Here is a 12,121-nt window from a genome sequence, read left to right as displayed (position 1 = left end):
CCCGCCCAAGCATACACACACGCACGCACTCACATACACAGGGAACCCCCCCCGGCGCTTACACACACATCCCCTACCTCGTCTCGGTGTCTTCGCGCTCCCTTGCCCCCGCTCCTCTGGTGCGCGCGCACCACTGGTTTCGATTCCCGCGGCGGCTCCTCTGTGGTGCGCGCGCACCACAGGTTTCTATTCCGGGTTTATTTAAACAGCCAATCAGGAGGCAGAACTCCTTTAAGACATGCTCCCTCTCTGGTCAGCTATCATTTTAACTGCAAGGTGCGTCGTGCACCCCAGCAAAAACGGCAGCATGGGCCAATCACCATTGTTCATGAACAAACCGTCTTTATATATTCTTTATATATGGTGAGTCTTGTTTACTTTTATGTTTGTTGCCGAATTAAATCATATCGAAATGAAAGAAGGCGGCTAGGTACCCGGTTTGCCGAATTTGCAACTTGGATTTTAATCTTGATTTAGCCCTTGACCGAAACTCCGGATTTTTGAATACTTCACTGCTCTCTACCAAGTCTACTGCGTAGTGAATCTATGTAATTTAAAACAAAATCTGAATTTTGTTAAATTTAAGTACCACTATCCTATTATGAATGTGAAACGGTCGGGATTCCAACATTTGTGTATCTCTCACTCGCACTTTCACACCATTTCCTAAGCTTGTCACTGCAGTACATAACTATAGACATGGCACAGCGTCAGTAAAGGGCAGTCTAGGCGTGGCCACTTTGTGATAAGAATATATAGGATAACCGGGTAAGCTATGTTGATATTAAAATCTTTTCCTTCCTGGTGTGGTTATCTTGCTGCTGGTGATTGTATTTCGGTGACCTGTTGTGTGTCAGTCAATGTGAATTTTGTTGCAAAATGTACGTAATATGGCCTCTGTACTCTACGCACTAATTCCACACTGAAACGGTGTGGCCCTGGCTTAATCCCCATCTTGGATGTCGTTATGTCCCAACACTTAACTGTGTGACCCTGGGCAAATCACCATTCCATGTACTTTATATTCAAAAGAGGGACTACCTAGACCCTTGCTTATAGTCACTTTATTCAGTGGTAGGGACTTAACTAACTGGCTGTTTGGATTTATTGAAATAATTGGCAGGCAAGTATTACTTTCTGTATATGGTGATAGAGTGACTCGTGTCAGATTTCTTATGCAGAAAGCAGCTTCGGATCCATCTTATAGCCTGTGACGCTCCTTAATTGAATTTACATTAAATTTAGTTATGTGTAAGGCTCCCTGTTTTCGGTTGTAACTGTTTTTACAGATAAATACAGACAGAAAACCGTTTTGTTTCCTGTCTGTGTTCACTTTTAAATGTGAAATTAAAACGGAAATTGTGTTATTTTTTAGTAATTCTAAATGCTATCATTCATGACTGCTATGTCAATAGCTATGTTGACTGACGGGTAAGAAGGTTAAACCAGTAACAAGCATTTTCAATACAATAGGTCTCGCATTTGTGAGAGATTAAGCTATTGGCATTGTAAATGACAATACCTTTTATTTATATTTTAAAAACCAACACCTGAATAAAAGGCATTGACATTTAAAATGCCATTAGCTCAAACTCTCACAACTGCGAGACCTATTGCATTGCAAATGCTTGTTTGATAAGTATGAGGACCCCGCGAGCATAGTTAGAGTAAGAGGAGGCCAGTCGATATCCAGCCCATTTGTGTGTTACGGATCCATCATTTTGCGCGGTTAAATGCGTCTCCTGTAGAAGCGCAATCTGCACCCCGTGTCTATCTAGCTGGGCGAGCACCTGCCTAGTCTTCTTGGGTGTGTTGAGGCCCCTCACATTCCAGGTGACGCATATGTACCTCTCACCCGCCATCTAGGAGTTTCTTGGTCAACCACAAACCAGCGTCGCTGTGTGTCACAACACATTTCCAGAGTGATACCAATAATGCAAACAGGTGTATAGAATGTACAGTAAGTCTCTAAAGCAGATAAGGAGACCCGACCGCCCTCCCCCCTCGGCAACCCCAACCTGCCAAAGGCCCATGGTGCCCCCCCCCCCATCCCTCCCATCAGAACACAACAAACAGTTCAGCATTTGGGTCATACCTAGTGGGGGCAGTGGAGGCAATGCACACTCCCGGCACATGGCGGAAGTGGGCCCCCGCAAGCAACAAACTATGCCCAGTGAGCGCATCAGCTGACGTGAAACTAACAATCCTCCCTGATGAGTCAGACAACCGTCCTGCACAAGTACTCTCAGTGGTGCTAAGGCCTGCAATCCCGCCATCCCCTACACCATGCTAGAAGACATTCAGGGAAGGCAATCCCATGGAGAAGGTCTAATGTTGAAGCTGAAAAACAAAACGCCCCTCCCGCTCCATCTTTACGACATAGCAAACCTCGAGAGCAGCAGGCGCCACTCCCACGCGAGGCCCAACGCACAACCATGTTCAGTCGTCCATATCAGAAGTCACATCCGGTGATTTGCGACGTTTCTGAAGAGTCTTAGCATACGCCATCGCTTGTTTGGGGGTGGCAAATATTTTCCCTCCTTCGAATTCCCCAATGCGGAGCCTGGCGGGGTAGAGCATAGCATAGGGAATTTCCTCTCGCTGAAGTAGCTGCTTTACAGAGGGAAATTCTTTTCTCGCAGCCTGCACCTGAGCAGTGAAGTCAGGATAGAAGGACAGCGGGTTGTTCTGATAGACGATCTTGCCCTTCTGGCGTGTAATGCGGAGCACAGTATCCCGATTTCTATAGTTCAATAGCCGTATAATTATAGGCCGCGGTGGTGCACCCAGAGGAGGGCGAGCTGCCAAGGAACGGTGGGCTCTCTCGACCGCAAACATGGGGGACAGGTTGTCAGTGCCACAGATCTCCCGCAGCATGGTCTCCACGTAGTCCTCCAGCCTCCCCACATTTGTCGATTCCGTCAGCCCTAGTACGCGAATGTTGTTGCGCCTAGAGCGCGCTTCGATGTCCTCGTTCTTAGCTTGAATAATTTCTAGGAGCTTGACCATCTCCGATGTCTTACCCGCTACCTGTTGTAATCCATCCTCCGTATCCGTGATCCTCTGTTCCGCCTCACCGAGCCGCGTGGCCTGTTTGTCAAGTTTGGCCGAAAATTGATCCATGCGGACATTGAGGGCTTCGATCTTGTCATCGATCGCCTGCAAGCTCGCCTGAATGGCCACTAGTGGTGTCTCCAACATGGAGGATCCCGGCGATGAGGAGTCCCGGGCAGACCCAGGGGGATCTGGTTGGTCTGCCTACCGCCCTTGCAGAGCTCGAAGGATAATTTGGGTTGCACCTTGTCCGGTTTTCCCATGGCGGTTCCACAAGACCCAAGCTCGGCACTCCGCAACGTTATTGCCGCCCGCCTCTCCAGCCCACGATCCAATCCACACCCAGCCACAGATTGAGTCACCACTGCTCAGCCCTCCGGCCCGGCACCAGAGGCTCCCTCCGCTCTTAAGTGCCTACATGCCTTCGCCAGCCCTCTCTCCCTCGACACCTGGACTCGCATTACATCCCTTGGCATTGCAGGCACCCCATCCCCTCATCTTGTGTCGACGCCAGCATCTATGGCTCCGGCTCCCATCGAGTCACAGATACGGGTTCTATACCTAAATACCCGCTCCATGGTTAAGCACCAAGCCGACATCTTGCACTTACTTCTAACTGAGAGTCCTGATGTCCTATTGTTATCAGAGACTTGGCTTACTGATGATTCACTCCCTGACATCTTGGCTGCACTACCCCCAGACTACTTTCTGTTGAATACCAACCGTCCAGGGGGTCGCTCTGGGGGAGGGGTGGCGGCGGTAATACGGAAGGATCTGAAGAATATTACTTCCGCAGCTATGATCCTGCCGGAAGTGGACACCCTGGTCCTCAGTCTCGGGACTGAGGCAGGGGCAGTCACCCTTATGGTACTCTACCGCCCCCCCCCACCCTATGCCGTCTTTTCCCTCAGCTTTCATTGATCAACTCACCAACATTGCTACCTCCTCCCCCCGTATCGTCATCATTGGTGACTTTAATTATTGGTTTCAGCACGAGGACGCTGGCCCGCATGCTTCCGAATTGTTCGAGGGTCTCTCGAGCCTGAATTTTATTCAACTAGTCAGGTCTGCCACCCATAAGGGCGGCCACATCCTCGATCACATCTGGATCCATGGGGTCAAGTCCTCCCGCCCATTAATAACACCTTGTGTGTGGTCGGATCACTCTATGATCGACACCACAATATCGGCGGTTGGCCAGATTAGGGTCCCCCCGTGGGAGGGTGGTATGGCCCGCAAGTGGAAGGCTGTCGACCCCCCCCAAACTGCTAGCCCACCTGTCTCAAACTTGTCCCTCGCTACCCAATGACACCGGTACCGATAAGCTCTACGGGTTGGTAGCATACTGGCTCACGACAGCCAGTGACATCTTTGCCCCCCTAACCAAGTTCCCCCAATCTCGGCACAGTAATTCCCATAAATGGTTTACCCCCCATCTCAAATCCCTCCACCTGGAACTCTGTCAACTTGAGCGCAAGTGGAGGAGAGATTACCACCCCCTAAGTAGAGATGCCTATGTGGCCGCCCGCCATAGGTACAAACTTGCCATTCTCACAGCAAAAAAAGCTTATGCCTCAGGAAAAATTTTAGCTGCCCCCTGCCAATCTAAAGAAATCTTCAAAGTCCTTAATGAATTTACCTCCGACCCCAGGACGCTCCCTACTCAGGCCGCCACACAGGAAGCATGTAACGCTCTCAGCACCTATTTTATCGAAAAAATTGTATTGATTAAGGACACCATTCCAGTCATTTCTCCTGGCGCTGGTTCTGTCCCCCCCCCTCACAACACTTTTTCATTCACACAATTCCCTCGCTTAGACCCCACTTCTCTGGCCACTCTTGCCACCCGCATCAAGTCTGGATCCCCAGACGATTGTTGCCCCCCGTCCATACTTCGGGACATCTGCCACTCCTTACCCGACTGCATTCTCCCGCTGTTAAACTCTTCTTTCTCTTCCGGTACGGTGCCTGGCTCCTTCAAGGAAGCCGTATTGGTGCCCCTCTTGAAGAAGCCAGGGGCCTATCCCGCTGTCCCAGCGAATTACCGCCCTATTTCCCTTTTACCTTTCTTTTCTAAAATCCTGGAGGCCCACGTCACTACCTGTCTCTCACAGTTTATCGAGAGTTCCAACTTTCTCGAGGCCAACCAGGCTGGCTTCAGACCCGGCCACTCTACGGAGACAGTGATCTTGGCGGTGCTGGATGCCTTGAGAGACGGGGCTGACAAGGGTACCCCCCAGGCCTTGGTATTATTAGATCTGTCTGCCGCCTTCGACACAGTGGATCATAACATCCTTTTCCACCGTGTCGAGCAGGCTGGCATCCAGGGCCTGGCGCTGGCCTGGGTCAAATCCTTCCTGACCGGCAGGTCTCAAACCCTCAGCCTGGGCACTTTCAGGGCTCCCAGGGAGCACTTGCCCTGCGGGGTCCCCCAGGGTTCTTCTCTATCCCCTCTTCTTTTCAATCTTTATCTTCGCCCCCTTCTTCTTTCTTTGAGGCAGTGGGACGTCACCGTGTTTAATTACGCGGACGACCTGCAACTCATTTTTCCTCTTAACTCCCCTTCTGCTATTCCCAATTTTCAGGCAGTCATGTCCCACATTCTCCAGTGGATGGGCCACAACCAGCTAAAATTGAACCCCGGCAAGACGGAGCTCCTCCTTCCCGGTAGGAGCACCACCTCCTGGGGGCCACAATTCTGGCCGGCGGAACTTGGTCCCCCTCCCACCCCTGTGGCCTCGGTGAAGAGTCTAGGGGTCACAATTGACTCCGGTTTATCCCTTGGGCCACAGGTGGGGACGGTGGTCTCGTCCTGTATCTACCAGCTGCGCAGGATCAGGAAAGTGGCATTTCTCTTTACACCTGATGCCCTCCTGCAGGTCATCATGGCCCTCGTCCTCTCCCGCTTAGATTTTTCTAACGCGATCTATCACGGTCTGCCTAAAACATCGGTGGCTAGACTGCAAGTGGTTCAAAATCAAGCGGCGAGATTGGCCCTAGGGATCCCGAAGTGGCAATCCGCCAGGCCCCTCCTTGCCAAACTCCACTGGCTCCCTGTCACCGCAAGGACGGCCTTCAAGATCGGCTGCCTTACTTTCAAATCGTTAACCGGTCCCTGTCCCGCCTTCGTGAAATCTCTTATTAGACCTTACTGCCCGTCCCGGAATCTGAGATCCTCTCATCTTCACCTTTTGACTGTCCCCTCTTACAAGCTCTGCAGATCTGGAGGCCAGAGATTCGCACACCTGGCCCCCAAGCTTTGGAACTCTTTTCCTTTTTCTCTCAAAGCCTCTAATTCTCTGACTCTTTTTCGTAAGTCCTTAAAAACCTGGCTCTTCCCTCAATCTGGTTAGTTCCTCTGTCCTCTCTATGTCCATCCAGCGCCAGGAAACCCATGGTGTCAATGCGCTCTATAAGCACCCCTTACAATACAATACAAGGTATCACGGGTCATGCGACGCCAGACCCCCCCAGATCCACCCCAGCAGGCAGGAGGGCTCTCACCTACCACCAGTGTCCACAGCGTAAGAAGAATCCCTGCAGCAATCAGTGGCGCCGGGCCAACGCCTTTGGAGCGGGACTCCAGTAAGTCTATGCAAGGGACAATGTGGTGGGGCCCACCATGCAGGCGCGCAGCTCCTTCACGGCCCGTAGTTCACCAGCCCCCGCGCCGCGAGTCTTCCCACCGTGTCAAGGAGAGAGGATCCGTTCCCTCATGAGCTGTCCATGTCACAGCGCCGATGCAGCAAAGTCCTCGTAGGTGCCCCCCCAAGCCTGAAGAGGCGCAGCGTAATATCCAGTTTCGCACCCACACACACAGTCCGCGGGACCAGACGGTCTCCCACTCGACCAGGGGGACACTCATGTGCCTGGCTCAGCTATCGTCGACCACAGCGCAGTGCCTGCCTCACTCCAAGGTGCACCACTCAGGTACTTGCTCGTTAAAAGGCAGCAGGAGGTGCAGTGTCCAGCAGCCGCTGCAGGAGTTGCTCCGGCTCCTCGGCCTACACTCGGCCCAGCAACCTCCGCCGGTCAGGCCGCTCAATTTTCAGGGCCACCCAGCCACAGTCTCCCACGCCGGCGTCTCCCAAACTCGAGGTCCACCTCCGCACTCCGGCCTCAGAACCGGGGACAGAAGAAACACTCACCGCCGGCTCCTCACTGCTCCCCGCCTCTATGTGCACAACGCCAGTGTCCCGGGGAGAGGCAGTCGGCCTCCAGGCACCGCTCGTACCGGTCCGCCGACTATCCCCAGCCGCGCTGCAGTCTGTGTCACCGGGGTCGGTTGCGCCGCCGTCCGGCACTCGCCAGTCCCACAGATTTCACCAGCGGCGTAGGAGAACACCCCCAACGCAATCCTCACCGCAGACGATCACCAACGGCTCCCCTTGGGAAGGATATTAAAGGATATCGTTGCGGTGGCCAGCAGAGCAGCTCAACTACGCTGCCATCTTGCCGCGCGCCAAGCCACGCCCCCCATTCGTCCTCATACCTACGTAGAACGAGGTGCCCATTTCCGCGGAGTAAATGACAGTTTTAGGAAGGTACCCCACTTCCATCGGTTCCTCCGCGGGACGCTTACGGGGACACATCCTCGCTATATGGCCCCACACTCAAAACACTGTGGTCCTTTCATCAGAGGGGATAACATCCCCGCAGTTCTGGGTCTCGACACTTCTATCCCCGATTTGGGCTTTTTCTCCATTTTGAGGGGTGGAAGTTGTTTGTGCGTTTTCTCATTCTCCCATCCGCTTGTTCTGGGCTGGGCTCTGGCATAGTTCGCAGCCATCTCGATGGCCTGTTCTATGGTTAGTCCGGCATGTTGGCGCAACCACCGCTGGGTGGCGTAGGGGAGGGCTTCCATGAACTGCTCCAGGTAAATTTTGTGGAGATCTCTTCTTTCGTACAGGAGTCCGGTCTTAACCATTTATCAGCGGCCATCCTCAACCTAAAGAATAAGGTCTTGGGGTTCTCCCCCGGAATCCCTCGCTCTTTCCTAAATCTCACGCGGTAGGTCTCTTGATCCAATCCCAGGTGATCCAGTAACCTCCTTGATGATCGTGTAAGGGGTATTCCCCAAGGGATTAGCAGCCTGGTAGGCTGACTGGGCCTCCCCGTGAGGAGGGGAGCGAGAAAAAAGGGCCACTTCTCTTCGGGCCACCCCAACGCTCGGGCGGCCCTTTCAAAATTTAGCAGGAATGCGTCCGGGTCTTCTCCGTGCACATATTTTTGGAGTGCAATGCCTGATGGATGGGGGGTGTGGACGCGGACTCCACTGGATACCGACTGGGGTGGAGGCGGCACATTCTTCAGGCTTTCAATGTGGGCAGTGATCGTCGATTTGAATAGTTCTCTGTCAGCCTGAGCCGAAGATAATTGTCTCTCCACTGCCCACTCGAGCTTCTCCTGGCCTTTGATTATGTGCTCAATCAGGGTGTCCATTTCTTTGTTGCAGAGGGGCTGTGATCCCACTTCTGACACCAGTTGTCCCGGTGGGGGTAGCGACCTAGGATAGGAGGCTGACACAACAGGTACAACTGAGGGGGTAACAGTCAAGAGAGAGGCAGACTCATTAATTAGTGATTTAAGCGAGGGTTTTATTTTTATGTAGGATCTCTTCTTCTGACTTGTGATCCGTTCTCGGGCAAATGCAGCCGGGTCAAAGGTCGACTTCTTGGGTGGCTCCAGCTTGCTTCACTGTTGGGTCTGGGCTTCCGTCCGGTGCGTTAGGGAAAGAAGGAGAAAGGGTAGGTCAGGTCACAGTCAGGGACCAAGCTATGTGATCAGGGCCGGGGGTGAGGGAAACCGGTACTCGGGTGCAGTATCTACAATTCGTGAGGTAGGTGCTCGTGAGGAGGAGGGGAACGAGGTATCAGGACTGTACAAGGGGCTATACAACTAGTCGGGAGGTTGGACCCGACATCCCACCCAGCCCGCCACTCGGCCCCGTACCTCTTGGAGCCACGCTCCTCCCGTGGGAGCGTGGCGGGGCGATGCGAGGAAACGTTGGCCTCCTGGCTTCTGCACAGCTGCTCTGGACTCTCCGATCCCGGTCTCTCCTCTCGCCTCAAGGTCTCCTCCCGTCTTCACTCCACTCTTGCTACTCCAGTCACGTACGTTTGCCTCCAGGGAAACGCCGTCCGTCGCTTCCGGGTTCCGTTTCGCTTTTGACGTGCTGTTCACGCTGAATGGGGGAGGAGCCTGATCTTCGGGTTCCGAGTTAAAGGGGCCGTGTGTCCTTGTCTCGGTCGGCCAGCATGATTCCTGTTCCGTGACGTCCCAGGGGGAATCAGGTGGCTGTTGATAGGAAAGGGAGGAAGGTAAAAGAGGGGCGGCGGACCACCAGTCCGCTTCTGTGTTCATGTCCATCCCCACGATACCCTCCCCGTCACAGTCGGGTTTGTTTTTCCTTTCCCATGACAGCAATCCGGACGCTGTTGTTTAATTTAAGTTAGACGTGTTTCCTGTGCCTTGTTTGCCCACCCCCACCAGCCCTCCGAGATTGCTGTTTTTTTTTCTCCCTTTCAGTACGCACACATTGCACACCACTTGCGGAACGCGGTTATTTATTTCAGTTAACCGTGTTTCCTGTGCCTTGTTTACCCACCCCCACCATCCCTCTGAGATCACTGTTTTTTTTTACCCTTACAATGCACGTGCATACCACTCACGATACGCTGGGCTTTAATTTATATTAGGCATGCTTACTGTGACTTTTTTTTTATAGTAGTCAGTCAATGCAGTTGGGTGGCTAAACGAATTTCCGGCTGGTCCTTGTAGAGTCGCCGCTCTAGTTGTTCACGCTACGTGATGACGTAGCGTGAACGGCGGCCATTTAGGATCGCGCTTCTGAGCGCGATCATTCGGGTGCCGGAGCTGTGCGAAGGAACACGCTCGGCGCTCTGTGTGCAAGCTAATCAAATATAAATAAATACCCTGCTTCCAATCAACAAGGTGTCTGCCTCCTATGTACAAGGTGCATCTTTACAATGGCGACGAGGTGACCTGGAACACGAAGAGGACCCACTGTAGAGGCACACTGAACCCTAGATACCTCCCCACAACACTTCTACAAGCCAGAGAGGCCGGGGATCAGGCTGAGTCCCTGCAGAAGTCGGGGATCACGCAGGGAGCACAAAGGGCACGGCAGAAGCGGTTCATACGGTGAGACCACATACTGGACGTCCTACAGGGGCCAAGAGGGGCGCTACGGCGACGGACCACGTGATGCAGACAGCTAGGTGTCCCAGGCGTCTCACCCTGCTGGACCACCTGGCCGGTCAGTAGCGCTGGCGGATCCAGGGGCCACCGACTCTGGTGAGAAGGACGGGACCCAGCCCCGACCGGGTGGAGATGAAGAGAACGGCGCACCGGGCAGCCCCAAATCTCAGAACGTTGCGCCAAAAGGCCGGGAAACCATGTGCGCCCAATCCTCTTCAGCGACGGCGCCAGTTCCATTCCTATCGAAACCAGGTGAACCCCTGATGAAGTGGGAGGATTGGAAAGAAGCCCTGTAGAGGCTTGGCAGCAACCAGGTCTGTCCGGGAGCTCACCCTTAGTCCCTTAGGTTTCAAAGCATGTAAATCAACTTTCACATAAATGGTCCCAAATCATTATAAAAAATAAATTACATTATTCCATACATTTCCGCATGTTTTCCAAAAATTTTTTACTATTGTTCAGTACTAGTCATTCAAGCTGTACTCAATATACAAGACAAGAAGCAAACAGTGGTAAGTTCCACACTGTACATAACATTGAAACAATAAGATAATTTACAAAGAAAATTCCCAATGCATTTCGGGTCACTTTGACCCTTCTTCAGGGGCATATAACTTAATCTTGAAAATAATATTCATTCTGATGACATGTACGTCAGTTCCTTGTCAGGGCACTACAAAAGTAATATAATATGATATCACAATCAAAACTCTCGCAATGTACATATTTAAGATTTAGGTTTAGCTACAATTTCTCAGTGCGTCTAAAAATGACATCATGTGCTGAACAAGTGACTAACACCAAACAACTGTGTGAGACTAATGATCCAGTGCCAGTGTTCAAAAGATTAAAACTGAGTGTGAGTAAACAAAACTCCCAAACCTTAACCATCAATGTGTTGTCTTAACAAGCACCCGAGTAACCCCCCACGTGCGCCACAGGTATCTAAACACCAACCGGTTCCCATCAGTTTAATGTATAAACGGTCTTCAGACCACTCACCATGCCCGTCTAGTTTGAAAAATTGTGTAATACGCTATCCACGTCAGTCGTATTCTGCAAATAGCCAGAAACGAATTAGATACTACTGATGCTGCCTTAATCACCATTAAGTTAGGAATTACAATGCATCAACCTAAAAAACGCTTACCCCAATGCTGGCGGTTCACCCTCTATACTGTTGTTCATATGTATGCGTCTTAAAGGGGATGCCTCCAAAAAGCCGTCTGGAACAAACTACAAACCAACAGGTCCACAAAAGTCTAGTTAGTGTGCGCGTTTTCACTATTGAGTTGAGTAAGTCAGCGGCTCTGAAAATCTCAAGCAGTAGTTACCTAGCGGTCGCGTAGTAGCGTGCCTGCAGCCCTGGATCGAGTGTCGGCGTCTACGTCCGGTCCATCACCGGTTTCTCGGCGCTCTGTGTGCAAGCTAATCAAATATAAATAAATACCCTGCTTCCAATCAACAAGGTGTCTGCCTCCTATGTACAAGGTGCATCTTTACAATGGCGACGAGGTGACCTGGAACACGAAGAGGACCCACTGTAGAGGCACACTGAACCCTAGATACCTCCCCACAACACTTCTACAAGCCAGAGAGGCCGGGGGTCAGGCTGAGTCCCTGCAGAAGTCGGGGATCACGCAGGGAGCACAAAGGGCACGGCAGAAGCGGTTCATACGGTGAGACCACATACTGGATGTCCTACAGGGGCCAAGAGGGGCGCTACGGCGACGGACCACGTGATGCAGACAGCTAGGTGTCCCAGGCGTCTCACCCTGCTGGACCACCTGGCCGGTCAGTAGCGCTGGCGGATCCAGGGGCCACCGACTCTGGTGAGAAGGACGGG

Source organism: Lissotriton helveticus, chromosome 9 (genome assembly GCF_964261635.1).
Source record: "Lissotriton helveticus chromosome 9, aLisHel1.1, whole genome shotgun sequence".
Taxonomy (NCBI): domain Eukaryota; kingdom Metazoa; phylum Chordata; class Amphibia; order Caudata; family Salamandridae; genus Lissotriton; species Lissotriton helveticus.
The sequence above is the reverse complement of the archived record's forward strand: the minus strand, read 5'-3'. Positions refer to the sequence as shown.